Source organism: Sinohyriopsis cumingii, chromosome 8, assembly GCF_028554795.1.
Source record: "Sinohyriopsis cumingii isolate HCF-2022 chromosome 8, ASM2855479v2, whole genome shotgun sequence".
Classification (NCBI taxonomy): Eukaryota; Metazoa; Mollusca; class Bivalvia; order Unionida; family Unionidae; genus Sinohyriopsis; species Sinohyriopsis cumingii.
The window spans coordinates 95,837,594-95,850,528 of record NC_142968.1 but is presented as its reverse complement, the minus strand read 5'-3'; positions in this window follow the sequence as shown (position 1 = coordinate 95,850,528).

Here is a 12,935-nt window from a genome sequence, read left to right as displayed (position 1 = left end):
TTCCTCTGAAGAATTCCTCTTTTCTTCTGACTCCTCTTGTTTCTTTTTTGGGCAATCTGGAGACCAATGTCCTTTTTCTTTACAATAATAACAGGTATCTTGACTTTTGTCTTTTTTATCCCCTGTTTTTTTTCTTTTTTGACGGTCTGGACACTCTGAAGACCAATGCCCTTTCTTCTGACAGATATAGCAAGTATCTTGACTTTTATCTCTAAAGGAAGGAGAGTAGTCCGTAGGCTGGTCTGAAGAGAATTTTCTAATGACCCCTCGCAAAGCTCTGACGAAACGTTCCATCTGGTCAGTCTCTTCCATCGTTGTGCTTGGTTTGAGAGTGAAATGAATAGTGAAAGGACAAGACACACACCCTTTTATATACGCTGGTTTGCTATGACTATAAAGTAGTTTATGGTGTTTGAACTTGAGTCATTTGACTTTTTGCTTTCAAGATGAAACGATCCCATTCATTCGAGAAGAAAGAAGAAGAAGAAAGTAAGAGGCAGAAACGTGATCTATCGCCTCGTACCAGGGCTGAAATCTTGGCACAAATTCATGCCAGTGATTTTGAAGAGGACATGAGTGAACCAGAATCAGAACCCTCTAAACCAAGTTCACCACCCTTAGTCAACCCTGAAAAGTACTATTCCATTCGAGAGACGGAAAAGCGCTCCTCTAGAAAATTTAGAACCACGGCTTACAAATACACGGTGAAGTTTAAAGATTTCAAGGCTGAAGTGCCGTTAGAGAAAGCAGAAGTGTTCATCACCGAGGTGTGGGATTCTTTGCTCACTTCACTCAAGCAGCAATGTCAACCCAAAGAAGACGATCGCTTGAGACTTTCCATACAACACGACGGTTTGAAATCCCCTGTTTGGATCGAGTTTAGCACCCCTGCAGAATTGACTGCTTCCAAAGTCATGGACAAGATTCAACACGTACAACAATCTAACGATCAGTTTGACATCACCGATGGTAAAGCCACACTGGACATGACCCACGTCTCTCCTCCTCAAGGGACAGGACGCAAAAAGATGTTATTGGTGGACGACCTTCGCAACACCAAAACGAGTCTCGTCCGAATTAACAACCCTCATGACCAGATGTGTTTAGCCCGTGCCATCGTGGTGGGACGAACCTATGCCAACAAGAACGACACGGTAGAATGGAAAAGAACCTGGGACACTATTCAACGTTCCGACCGAGCCAAACAACGAAACGAAGCAGAACTCCTGTTACAACAAGCCGGACTGCCCAAAGACACACCCTGTGGCATTCCTGAGATGCAAAAATTGCAAGATGCCCTAGCTCCACGCTACACCTTGAAAGTGCACCCTCAAGAAGTGCGCGGACCTCTGTTGTTTCGAGGCCAAGACTTTAAGGACGGAAAATACATTCACCTTTATCATCACGATGACCATTTCGATACCATTACCAGTATCACTGGATTCCTGAGATATGTTTATTATTGTGAGAAATGTGACCATGGTTATAATAATCGAGAGCAACACAAACATTGTGGATGGAAATGCTCAGGATGTTTGGCCTCTCCACCCTGTCTGAGCGAAGAACCAGTGCCTTGTTCCACTTGTCTGCGCACGTTTGTTAGCCCTAAATGTTACCAACAACATTTGAAGACGCAAGGTTCACAGCAGAAATGTGCTTGTCAACTGCTGAGATTGTGCTCTACGTGTGAACAAGTCATACGTACCAATAATACCAAGGCACACGTATGTTCAGGAAAGAAAAAATGTCACATTTGTCACCACATCGTGGACTTGGAACACCAATGTTACGTGCAAAAATACCAACCCCCACCAGAGAAAGAGGACGGTCACAAGAAGAAAGGCAATTTCATCTTTTTCGATTTCGAATGCATGCAAGAGACTGGCATTCACATTCCTAATTTCTGCGTGTCTCATCGAGCGTGCGAGAAGTGCATTCAAGAACCTATCTTCAGTCATTGCCCTCACTGCAGCAAGATTCCTGGAGGGCGTGAAAAAATCTTTCGGGGACCAAACACGTTAGCCGATTTTGCCCAATGGGTCTTAGACCCCGTCGACAAGACGTGGAGCCAAGAGGACATCGAACGTTACGGAGATTGTCATCGTCATGCCACGGTGATGGCTCACAATTTCTCCGGATACGATGGACAGTTTCTTTTGAGGTACTATACGGAACAAGGCACCGAACGTCCTAAAGTGACTTTGAACGGGGCCAAAATCATTTTCATGCAAGTGGGACAAGTACAGTTTAAAGATTCGATGAGCTATTTGGCCATGCCTTTGAGTCGAATGCCTAAAACGTTTGGAATGACAGAAATGGCTAAAGGGTACTTTCCACACTTTTTCAATACGGAAGCCAATCAACATGCCGTTCTACCCCATTTACCTGAGGCTCACTATTACGACCCCGACAACATGCGTACCGAACAACGAGAAGCTTTCTACGCTTGGTACCAGGCTCACGCCTCGGACCCTTTCGACTTTCAGGAAGAAATGCTGAAGTATTGTCGTTCCGACGTGGACATTTTACGGCGTTGCTGTGGAAAATTTCGAGAACTGTTCATGGAACACGGAGGGGTCGATCCTTTGAAAGAAGCTTGCACCATTGCCAAAGCGTGTTCCTTAGTGTATCGACAACGATTCATGCCTGAAAAGACCGTGGCTGTCATCAGTCCTCAAACGACCCACTTTGTCAAACGTCAATACTCGGTCAAAGCCCTACGTTGGTTACATTACTTGTGCGACAAGGAAGACAAGTGGATTCAGCATGCCCGCAACGGAGGGGGTGAAAAGACCATCGGAACGTATTCGGTCGATGGCTGGGACTTAGAAAACCCCAAGATCGTGTACGAGTTTAACGGTTGCTTATTTCACGGATGTCCCGTCTGTTACCCTGACCGTGGCACTAAAAATCAGTTTTTGCAACGAACCATGGAAGACTTGTACCAGGACACTTGTCAGCGACGCCTAAAGTTAGAACAGCAAGGATACCAAGTGGTGGAAATGTGGGAACACGAGTACGATCACCGTATGAAAACCGATCCCAAGTTTAAACGTGCCGTGGAAAGTTACCAGTTCGTGGACCCGCTGAATCCGAGGGATAGTTTGTACGGAGGAAGGACCAATGCCACCTGTTTGCTGTACCAAGCCGACGAAGAGAAAGGAGAAGAAATCAAATACTTGGACGTGTGTTCGCTGTATCCCTACGTGTGCAAATATTGTCGCTTTCCCGTAGGGCACCCGCAATTGCTGACGGAACACATCGACCTGAAAAACATTCGACAATACGAAGGCTTGATCAAGTGCAAAGTTTTGCCTCCCACGAACCTATACCATCCCGTCTTACCTCACCATTGTCAAGGCAAACTGATGTTTCCCTTGTGCCGTACTTGTGCCGAAACGTGCAACCAAGACCAGCCTTGTCAGCACAGCCAGGAAGAACGGGCCTTGACGGGAACCTGGGTCAGCGTGGAATTGTTCAAAGCTCTGGACATGGGATACCAACTGTTAGAAGTGTACGAAATTTGCCACTTTCCCAAGACACAACAGTATCGCAAGGGTGACCCTACTCAGAAAGGCATTTTCGCCGACTACGTGGATGCCTTTTTGAAACTGAAGCAAGAAGCTAGCGGCTATCCTTCCTGGTGTCACACTCCCCAAGACCAAATAAAATTCAAAGAGAAATATTACGAACAAGAAGGCATCACTTTAGACCACATCGAGAAAAACGAAGGCAGGCGATCGTTTGCCAAAGTGATGTTAAATTGCTTGTGGGGTAAAATGGCACAACGGCCGTGTTTACCCAAGACGGAATATTTGACAGAACCTTCCCGCTACTTCCAGATGATTCACGACAAAACCAAATACATGAAACACGTGGACGTCGTTCGAGAGAATTTGATCTTGGTCAATTACGAAGAAGATCTGGACTTTGTACAAGACGACCCTTTTGGAAATGTCATCATTGCGGCTTACGTGACAGCCCATGCTCGCTTAAAATTGTACGAAGCTTTAGAACTGTTAGAAGAACGCGTCCTGTACTTTGACACGGACAGTTGCATCTACATCCATCACCCGATTCAACATCACCCTAGCATCGAAGGAGACCGTTTAGGAGCCTGGACAGACGAGCATCCCGACGACAAGATTCTAAGTTTTGTCAGTGGCGGTCCCAAAAATTACGGCTACGAATACCGTGACAAACAAGGAGAAGTGCACACGACGTGCAAAGTGAAAGGACTGACTCTGAATTATCGTACCAGTCGAGTGGTCAACTTTGGGGTATTGAAAGAAGCCTTGCAATCGGGAGAGGATGGAAACTTTAAAGTGACCACCTATCAACCGAACAAGATTGCACGTTTACCTACTCACCACATCGTCAGTCGACCCTTGGAAAAAGTCTATCAAATTGTATACCAGAAGCGAGTGCGACTTCCCAATCATTTCACCTTACCGTATGGACACGTTGGTATAAAACATTGGTTGTAAGAGGATAGTTACGAGAAAGATGACTTCGCCACAGCAAGAATCGAGTGAGAAACCCGATGAGAACTCCAAGTTCAAACCCTACCATTTTCCAGTCTTCTTACCTGACTATTGTGATTGTGCCCGTCGATTGGACACGTTTCAGAAATGGTCTACGGATAGGGAAGGATTACCTTCTTCGCATGTTTTAGCTAGAACAGGATTTGTCTACTTGGGACCTGAGTCAGGATTGGGATACGAGGTACAGTGTTTCGCTTGCGGACTGAAGTTACGAATGGATCTATGTATCTATAAAGATTCAGCTATTCTGGAGCATACTCGATGGTCTCCGAATTGCCCTTACCTTTCTATGGCCTTTCCATCCATCACACTACGGTACAATGTTGACGGTACCTTAGAGACGGTACCTTCCAGAACAGGACATAAAAAACGTAAAAAAGGAAAGATGTACAAGTTGGAGACTGCATTGAGACTAGTATAAAAAAGGGGCTATGGTCAAGATCGATAGTTCATTGTGACTACCAAGACCGAGCGAACAAGATGAATACTTTGAAAAAGACATCGTTCCAGTTTGGGGATTGTAAAAAAGTTGTATCTTCCTCTAGTGTGACTAATACTGGATGGATAAGACCCATGCATTGCGACGGAAAATGTCCGGAAGGAAACTGCGATTGTCCATGTGGTTACCATTGTAATTGCGTAACGGAGTTTGCAGACGAGTGCGATTGTGAGCCTTGCGATGGGACCGATGCTGCACGTTGTGACCTGAGTGATGCCGTAAAGCATCATGGGAACTTTGTTTTCACTGCCCCTGTCATGGAAAGTGATGCTGTGCGTGTCAAACCTGAGGGATGCGAAAGCGATGCCGCTCGTCCTCTTAGACATTTTACCGGGTTTAAAGGGGAATGTTCACCTTCACGTCTACCCCCCTACGGATGTCATCCAGCCCTGAGCAAACTCCTGTTCCTGTCACCCAACCCTTATCGAAACGAACCTGTGAAAGACGAATATTCGTTTCCTGTGCGTTTGTCGGAATACTGCGACTTTGAAAATCGTCTTCAATCGTTCAAAGGAAAATGGCCAAAGTATCTGGGAGGACCGACCCCCGAAGAATTAGCCAGAGCCGGATTTTTCTACTTGGGCGAAGGAGATAAAGTCAAGTGCTTCAGTTGCGGTGTGTCACTTCACCACTGGGAACCGCAAGATTCGGCCTACGTTGAACATGCTCGATGGTCACCGAATTGTCATTACTTACCCTTAGTGGGACCGAGACATTGAAGAAACTTTTTACCATAATCATCTGTTCATGGATACTTTACAAGAGAACATTCGTGCTTTGCCTGTGGAGTTGAGAGAACGCATTTATCGAGAACTGGTCAAAATACAAGTGAAACGTAAAGAACAATTGCATCCGATACGTCACCGGTGTTTGAACCACTGGTACCTTCAGGCTATACAAGGACTGATTCAATTGAAAGTGTTCCATTGGACAGACATTGATCAACGACCTCCTGGTTATAAAAAGGAATGGTTTGGTATTGACGATTCTATCTACTACATTGTAAACGTACTGCATCGAATTCCAGAGGAAGAGTTAACGAATTACCAACATCTTTCACACAATGTCAACTTGGTGAAAGAGGAAACTTCTGAACGAATTGTCATGTGTAGATTAGTGACTCAACGATTTAAATTCGACACTGAAGTGAAACCATGTTTGTGCAAAGAGTACATTTCTTGTGTCAGACCAAAGAGGATTTAGTATGACCTATTCATGGATACTTTACAAGAGAACATTCGTGCTTTGCCTGTGGAGTTGAGAGAACGCATTTACCGAGAGCTGGTGAAAATACAAGTGAAACGTAAAGAACAATTGCATCCGATACGTCACCAGATCTTTAACCACTGGTACTTGAATGGTATAAAAGAACTGATTCGTCAGAAATTCTTTCAATGGTCAGACATTGTTCAACACTTTGAGGTCGCTAATGATCGACATGTTCATGATTATGGTTACTTCGAGATTCACCTACAGCAATACATTGAGGAAGACAAGTTAAAGGATTACCAACATATTTTACGTGGAATCTACTTAGAGGAAGAGGAAACACCTAAACGAACTCTGACGTTTCGGTTACAGTATGCAAGATTTAGATTCCCTACTGGAGAACGAAGATCTCTGGCTAGAAAGTACGTGTATTGCATCCGAAAAAAAGAGAATATAAAAAGAGGCTGCCATGCCACGGTTTATGTCACATGTCATCCAACAGATTCCGTGGAAGGAACTCAATGACCATATTCAAACCGTGGATCATTACCATCAATTATTACAAGAACTGTATCCATTCAATTTTGGACGACAAGTGGTGTGTGTCTTAGTGACTTGTTTTCTGGGATTTCGTTTACCAGCCGATTCTTTGTGGACTCTTTACGATCAGTACTTACCACCTCCATGGCCTTAAATGGTCACGAAAAACTCCTTTTGTTCAAAGCCTTGCGTTTTCATCTGGATACTTCTCGACCTCAACAGGAAAAAAAGATTCGTCAACTTTTAGCGACCCAAGACGTGTATGACGATGTGTGTGTAGCTTGTGACTTACACCCTCATTGGACAGATGTTCGTGATTGGAAAAAGGGGGGTTTTGAGGTTTGGACCCAAGAAGTGGCTCAGTATGCACAAGAGTTGTTCAAGGAAAAAAGTTACTTTTCAACCCGTGTTAGTGACGGTGCCAGAAGAACCCGTCACCGAGAACAACCACTCGCTTCAGGACAGGACTGTCATGGACATGCCTGAAAGGTCATTCCGGGAGGACACTTGTGTGACAATACCTCATGTAGAAACTGTAAGAACATTACACACTGTCCCTAGGACATCTTGGTTAACCAAAACATGTTGTACAGACACTTGTTTATATTTCACTTTGATCGCTTTGCTGTGTTTTATATTCCTGTACATCACTATTTGGGTTGTATTTATTTTTGTCTTTCGTATTCATGTTTGAAAAAAAACATTCAATAAACGTGTTCTGAAAAAGTATATAAACTCTTGTCTTGTTTGTTTTTCGTGTCACAAGTGACATTTCTCATACCATGGCTACCTCTGCTGTCTCTGCTCCCTCTTCCTCTACTGTCAAAGTCATCGACGAACACTTAGATCGTGCCAGTTGGGAGGCTTTGTATCTTCGCCATCCCTTTAACATGCTCATTGCTGGACCTAGCGGTTCAGGCAAAACCGAATTCGTCAAACGTTTGATCGAACATAAACATCATTTGATCGATCGACCCCCTCAACGGATCGTGTGGTGTTACAAAGAGTGGCAATCGGCGTACAGCCTCTTGCGAGAAAGTCAAGGCGATTCCATCGTGTTTGTGGAAGGCATTCCTAAAGAAGACGATGGCATCGTCTCTGACTCCCGTCTAACCCATTTGGTCATTTTCGACGACATGTTAGGAGAAGACGAAGAAGAAATTAAACTGTGGTTCACGCGCAAAGGGCATCACCGTAATGCCAGTGTCGTTTACATCACCCAAAATTTGTTTCAACAAAGTAAAGCCCATCGCACCATCAGTCTCAATGCGCATTACGTGGTCTTGTTTAAAAGCCCTCGAGATAAATCGCAAGTGCAAGTCTTAGCCAAACAGTTAGGAACGCCTTGGCTGACTCAGGCGTACGACGATGCCACTCAAACGCCACACGCCTATTTACTCGTCGATTTGAAACCTACGACCCCCGAGGATTTGCGATTTCGTACCCACTTGTTTCACCACTGGTGCCAAGACGGAGGGCCTGTCCTGTACACGTCTCCGTCCTCGACTTCATTTCACTCCTCCCATGAAAAAAATCTATAAAAACCTCAGACCCTTTTTCGTCTGTCTCACACAGTGTGAACATGACGTCCCTTCAGTCGCATCTTCCCGTCAAATTGATTCGTGCCTTGTATGGCATCAGTCGAGAAAAAGATCCACAAACACGAGCCCGTGTCTTAGAAGCTAGTCTCAAAGAAGTCTTACGATGGTTCACGGTGACGGCACGTCAATTACTCCAAGGAATCATTCAGATTCCTCATCAAACCCAACGCTTTTTCGATCGAAACAAAGTCGCTTTGGTCCAACTGGCCGATCCCCGCATCGACACTCAAACCAAAAAACAAATCATTTTGAAACCTGGAGGGAGCGGTACTCTAGGAGGGGTCATCATTCGCTCACTCTTAAGATGGGATCCTAATGCCCCCAAAGTTATCCCTAAGACAAAAGTTCAACGAAGCCCCAAGAAGAAAAAGAAAAAGACCAAGTCCCCAAGAAGAACTTCTCCAGTGGCAGGACCCTCCTCTTACCAGACACCACCACCATCACCCCGGAAAAAGAAAAGAAGCCCCCAGAAAAAGAAACAGAGAAAAAGTCCCCAGAAAAAGAAAAGTCCACAGAAGAAGAAGAAAACTAGTCGCAAGAGAGGCACTTCGGCCAGGACGCAACCTTACACTCGCAAGCCACGACCTGCCACAGCGTCTCCGGCAGCCTCACGTTTGTCCACTTCTCCGTTGATGTCACCAGGAACTGAAGAGTACTTGGAGACGTTGATTACACCAAGAACTTCTCCGTTGATGACTCCCAAAAGAACTTCCCCAGTGGCAGGACCTTCCCATTTAGCGGCAGTGGCTGCTGCTCACAAAGTACCTTCTCCCAAAATCAAAGTCCAAGAAAGATCGGGCATGTTACAAAGTTTACTGGATTTGTCCAAACAAGAACTGGCTCGATTTAGTCCGTTACGTACCCCTGCACGACGTGTCATGCCTGTCCTCAAACTGATAAAACGTAAAGACAATCAGTGGCGACGCGTTCCAGTATAAAAAGACCTGTGACCAAGTCGGGGTATCAGTGAACTTGTAAAAGATGTCACCTCCAAAAAGCCACAAAAGAAAGAGACAAAGGCAGACGCGTCATCCGACAAAGCGCTTAGCCAAGCATCGACGTTACCCTAAAAAAAGACACAGTCGTTCCAAGAAAAAGAGGCGCCAACAAAGGGGAGGATTCCTTGGCGATTTTCGGAAAAACATTGTTACCTTTATGACAAAGCGATAGTCCCAAAAAAAGATAAAAGGGTGTGCGTTAAGTCATCGACGTTAGTGTCTGTTCGGTGAATGTCCCGGAACCCACAAGCAAAAAAATGTCACCCTCCAGAAAACCCCAAGGAAAAAAAAGGAAAGGACTGCCACCACGTTTAGCCAAACATGGGGACATGTTATCTGTCCTGTCCAAAGCTTCTCCACCCCTACGAAAAAAACTCATTCAAACAGCCTCCAAAGAGGTCATCGATACCGTGTGCGAATGTTGTTTGAACGTTTTGAAAGGCACGATCCCTTTGTCCAAACACCAGAAACAATGCTTAGGCAAACATCGTCACGTTCTTCGGAAAATGGTTCAAAAGAAAATTCCCATTCGTCAAAAAAAGAAGATGTTGGTCCAACGTGGAGGCATTTTACCTCTCTTGTTAGGCCCCATACTGAAAGGAGTCTTGGGAACCATGTTGGGAGGACTGATGGGAGCAAGATAAAAAGGCCTTCGGAAGTCCCAAGATCTCAGAATTCACCCCTGACAACCCCATGGAAGGACGAAAACTAGCTTTAGTGCCTTACAAACGATGGATGGAATACCATCGGTGGCAAGAACAACGCACCCCGCATTTACCTCCCAATCCCAATTTGAGCGAAATGTCCCAGTTACAACACGAATTGCAGTCCTTGATGGATCGTCAAGATTTGTCCGAAACAGAAAAATCGCAAAAGTATGGTCAACTCTTGCAAAGACTGCAACTCTTTCACCAGAAAGCTTTAGACGAAACAGCTCTACCCACTCTAAAAGATTTTAAGACCTTGATGAAAAGTCCAGCACCATCATTACCACCACCACCACCACTACTGTCATCCCCAACCGTCACCAGAGATGCTACCCCACAAAGACCTGAGGAAGAAGAGACGCGCGAAGTGTTTCAAACACCGTCAGCAGCTCCCATTTCGAGTAAGATTGCAGGATCCTTGTTGACCCCGTCCCCCACACCCCAACGAGAAGAAATGAAAGCTTGGGTTAAAAAGATGATGTCCACGCCTTCTTCGACAGAAGTGAAAAAGAAAGAAGGGAAACCAGAAGCGAAAAAAGAAAAGAAAACCAAAGCCATTCCATTGCCACCTCCACCACCACCACTACCTTCGACTTCTACTCCCGTAGCCCATCGGACACGTAAATCCGTTTCCAAACCACCCTTTCGACCCACCCAAAGTAGCATCACCGAAGAGTGGGTGACTTATTAACACAAAAATGGAAAAAGTCTTAGCCAGCATTTACTACGATCCCTCGCATCCTGCAGGTTACGCAGGAGTTCAAAAATTGTATCGTGCTGCCAAAACGCGACTGAAAAGTCTCCGTTTACCTCAAGTGCAACGATGGTTACAAGAACAAGCTACCTACACTTTACACAAACCCATTCGACGCAAGTTTGCCAGAAGTCGCACCCGAGTGGAAGGCATCGATCATCAATGGCAAGCCGATTTAGCCGATGTCTCTCATTTGGCCAGCTACAATCGTGGTTACAAATATTTGTTTTGTGTCATCGACGTCTTTTCCAAATTTGCCTGGGTCGTGCCCTTGACTTCCAAATCCAGCAGCGAGTTAGTGCGAGCCCTGCAACGGGTGTTGAAACAAAGTGGTCGTCGCCCTCTTCGATGGCAAACGGACAAAGGCACCGAATTTCTGAACCAAGCTTTCCAAAAAGAATTAAAGAAACGTGACATTCATTTTTTTACCACCGAGAATCCCGAAACCAAAGCCAGCATCGTGGAACGTTTTCAACGCACTTTGAAAGAACGCATGTGGAAATATTTTACGCATCACCACACTCTGAAGTACATCGACATCTTACCGCACCTGGTACAAGCGTACAACCAATCTTACCATCGAAGCATCGGACGTGCCCCGCAAGACGTGACTCCCGACAACGAAGTGCTGGTGTTTGAGCGCCTGTTCGGTACGTCCCCGACGAGGGCTGTCCCCAAGAAAAGTGGAGAGTTGACCGTAGGAGATTGGGTGCGCATTGGCAAAACCAAACGCACTTTCGACAAAGGTTACTTACCTAACTGGACGACCGAATTGTTTCGCGTCACTGGACGAGTACATGGCCGTCATCCTGCCGTCTATAAATTGGAAGACATGAACGGAGAAGTACTCAAAGGAACGTTTTATTTGCCCGAGTTACAACGTGTCACCAAAAAAGAAGACGACGTGTACGACATCGAAAGCATTCTCGAACGCAGAACCCGTAAAGTGGGCAAACGACGTGTCAAAGAAGTCAAAGTACGTTGGAAAGGATATCCACCCAGTTTCGATTCTTGGATCGACGCTTCGCAAGTCATCGACTATAAAAAGAAGAAGTGACCATCATGCCCTTTCACACAGCAGCAGACGCAGCTACGTCGACCAGTCCTTCTTCCCCTAGTTCTTCTGTGCAAGATTTACAAAAACAACCCTTGTGGGTGTGGTGTGGAGAACGTGTGCCTAAAACGCAAATCGTCTTTTTCTGCCAAATCTTCGTGGTGTATTGTGTCATCGGGGCAGCCATCGCCAATTTGAGTTTGCAACAAGGAGACAAACAATTGTGGACCATTTTATTGAGCAGTTGCATCGGTTACCTGCTTCCCAACCCCTCCCTGAAATTCTCCTCGAACGGGAACGTTGTGTCCAGTGCCAGTGCCAGTCACCACTCCAACATCCACAACCAAAACCCCATTTTGGGCGGAGACACGCCTCTGACATCCACTAACCCCTCAGACAGCCACAGAACTCTGGAATTATGAGTCACCAAAACCAATTTTACTTAACCTTACCCAGTGACAGTTCCATGGAGGTGTTTCCCAACAACACGTTGTGCTGTTACACGGCCAAATTACCTCAGGCCATCCCCTTAGATCACGAAGCCCATTGGGAAGTGGCTTTGGTAGAAATGATTCACCCGACCCAAGTCCTCAATGTCATTGACGATCAAAGTAAATTTACGGTGGAAGTTTATGACGAACCATTGCAAAAGTGGATGAATGAGAATAACAAATATCCCCATAAAAAACAAAACAAAGTCAATCCAAAGTGGACCGACTATGAGTTGTTCATTCCCTCAGGCTATTATTTTAGTGGTCAACATTTGGTCAGCGCCATAGCCTCCAAGTTTAATGGCGTGTTTGGGGAAGCTTTTAAGACTTTCAAGTCCAAAGCTGTCACCCTGGAATACCACAAAACAGCTCGTCGCTTCCTGATGAAATTTCCTGAGGGGGAAAAAATCATGGGTTTCTATTTTAATGATGAATTGTTTGACATGTTGGGTGGTGACGTAAAGATGAGGAAGAAAATAGAACAAACACTAAAACAAAAAACCGTCATTTACGACAACGATACTTTTGTCAAGTATTT